This window comes from Physeter macrocephalus, chromosome 10, assembly GCF_002837175.3.
Source record: "Physeter macrocephalus isolate SW-GA chromosome 10, ASM283717v5, whole genome shotgun sequence".
Taxonomy (NCBI): domain Eukaryota; kingdom Metazoa; phylum Chordata; class Mammalia; order Artiodactyla; family Physeteridae; genus Physeter; species Physeter macrocephalus.
The window spans coordinates 54,579,869-54,582,846 of record NC_041223.1 but is presented as its reverse complement, the minus strand read 5'-3'; the positions used below and the strand labels follow the sequence as shown (position 1 = coordinate 54,582,846).

At 40.8% G+C, this 2,978-nt stretch overlaps 1 pseudogene; it reads left to right on the top strand.

Annotated features, from left to right (window-relative positions):
- Nucleotides 1–296: 296 nt before the first annotated feature.
- On the top strand, nt 297–1,114 carry LOC102992922 (60S ribosomal protein L6-like; annotated as a pseudogene).
- The last annotated feature ends 1,864 nt before the right edge of the window (nt 1,115–2,978 follow it).

Genomic DNA, 2,978 nt, shown 5'->3' with positions numbered 1-2,978 from the left:
CCTATTAAACTCATATTAATTCACTCATATTAAACTCATATTTCCATTATACTTACAGCAGAGAGTAATCCTTATATTTTTTCTGCTTCAAAGTCTTTCTGTTGATCATTTTATGTTCTCTGTTTTATATAGATAGATAGATAGATTCCTGTTACATATAGAAAGTTAGATATAGATATATAAATAAAGATAGAGCCATAAAGAGAGATTGAGATACATTTTTTTAAAGTTTTTCTGTGGCCATAAATGTTCTAAGTGTCAAAAAATACTATTCTGGCTCTTTCCCATCTTGCAAGATGGTGGATGAAAAAACAGAGAAGCTGGACATAAGGAGAAGAAACCTGAAGCCAAGAAGGCTGATGCCAGGGCAAGGTTAAGAAGCGTAACCTCAAGGCCAAAACACCTCAGAAGGGGAAACCCCACCACAACCAAAACCCCATCCTAGTCAGCGGAATTGGCAGCTTTTCCCCATCTGCTACGTGTTTCAGCAAGGCCATGGCGAAGAGGAAGTAATCGGCAGCTACATTTAAGGTTGAAAAGAAAGAGACATTTCTTGCTTGGGGGGGGTGACAGAAATGGTGGGACCCGAGTGGATAAGCTTCACAGAAGGCCTGGATACTGTTCTACTGAAGATGTGCCTTGAAAGCGGTTGAGCCACAAAAGAAAACCTTTCCGTCAGATGTAAGGAAGCTGCCAGCTAGCGTCACTCCCGGCACCGTTCTGAGACACCTCGCTGGGCGCCACAGAGGCATGGCGGTGGTTTTCCCGAAGCAGCTGAGCAATAGCATATGCTGCTTGTGACTGGACCTCTCATCCTCAATCGAGTTCCTCTGCCGGAACACACCAGAAGTTTGTCCTCTCCACCAAAACTGGTGAGTGGTGTGGAAATCCCAAAACATCTCCCTGAGGCTTATTTCAGAAGGAAGCAGCTTTGTAAAGCCCAGGCAACAGGAAGGTAAGACCTTCGACGCAGAGAAAGGGAAATCCAAGCTCACAGAGCAGAGCAAGGTTGACCTGAGAGCCCTGGACTCACAAGCTCTGCGAAGAAATCAAAGCTGTTCCTCAGCTCTAGGGCTACCTCTGTTCTGTTTTCTCTCACAAATCGGTGTTCTAAATTTCTTACAAAGAACCTAATTAAATAACTGATACGTTTCCCCAAACAAATATAATTCTGGTTGGTGTAGGTATTACGTTTATCACAAGTATAAAGCTGGTCAACATAACATAATTATAAATTGTGTAGATAATTATTAAATATATACAATGTATCAGAAATGAATCTCTTAATGAATTCAGTGACCCTGTTTTGTATCCCAATTAACTCATGTATCTATGATTTGATAGTACTTAATGCTAAATTATGACAGTTTTCAGAGTCGATTCTTTTTCTAATTTTTCATTTTTATAGAGGTAAGAGAAAGTGCTTGTTTTATCCACCTAAATAAATAGAGGAAAGGAAAGTTTTGTTATAGCAATGACACTAAATGCTAGTCTCCTTTCCAGTTATACATCAAAATAACAAAGTGATCCATCATCAAAAATAATTTTTAATGCCCTGCCGCTGACAGCTTACTTAGGGCCTCCTTCAACTTTGTTGAAAGCCGAGAACTAGAGACCGATTGCCTTGAGAACAGATTTTGTTTTTATTCCATGATAAGAGTCTTTTACTTTTTCAACACCAAGGTTTTTTGAGGTCTTTTTTTTTTTTTGAGTTTTTTAATTGAGTTATTTTATCTTTTTCAGTTATATTTTGAGTTATTCCTTGTTTTATCCCCCAAGTGATTTTTACACCCTAGCACAAGATACCCTAGCAAGATTCACTAGGAGATAAGTTTGCCTTTATTCATAAAGAGGTAGAAAAGGTAAATAGGTACTACCAAAATACTGGCCCTTGAGTAGATCCATTTTAGGAGAGCACAAAGGAAGATGATTCTCTTAACAGTACGTGTGCCCGCATACCCCTTAGAAAGTCTTCATGCTATCCAGGAATGTGCACATCCCAATTTGAATGTCACTGGACTAAAGACCCCCACATGATCTAGTCCCTACCTACTTTCCAGTCTCTATTCCAATCCTTCTCTTGCTTATGTTTTTATTATTTATTTATTTATTTATTTATTTTTGGCTGTGTTGGCTCTTCGTTTCTGTGCGAGGGCTTTCTCTAGTTGTGGCAAGCGGGGGCCACTCTTCACCGCGGTGCGCGGGCCTCTCACTATCGCGGCCTCTCTTGTTGCAGAGCACAGGCTCCAGACGCGCAGGCTCAGTAATTGTGCCTCACGGGCTTGGTTGCTCCGCGGCATGTGGGATCTTCCCGGACCGGGGCATGAACCCATGTCCCCTGCATTGGCAGGCGGATTCTCAACCACTGCGCCACCAGGGAAGCCCATCTTGCTTATGTTTTTAGTTCCTCTGGTTTATTGATATGATGTTCCTGCTGCCTGAAAGCTATTTTCTCAGACATCATCTCTGACTATCCAATATATAATAGGTTTCCCAGTTTCTCTCTCTCTCTCATAGTTCTCTTCTCTTTCCTAACACTTAATCACAAACTGCTATCAGATATTTATTTGTATTTATTTAAGTAGCCTGCTATGTGCTCGCTTCGGCAGCACCTATACTAAGTAGCCTGCTAGACCAGTGTCTAATGTGGTCCCCTACCAGAATCCTTAGCATCCATCAATTGAGAACTGGATAGAAATGCAAATTCCCAGGCCCCGCCCCAGACGCAATGAATGAGAAACTCTGAAGCAATCTGTATTTTATTAAGTCTTCCAGGTATTTCTGATGCTGCTAAAGTTTGAGAACCACTGTACTGGGTCATAATCTCCATGAAGAAAGAGCCTATGTCAGTTTTCTTCATCACTATATACCCAGGACTTTGCCCAGTGGCTGGCACATAAGAGATGCTCCATAAATATATATTGTTGAATAAACTCAAATAAGACAAAAGCTTGCCCACAATAAGAAATACATTTATT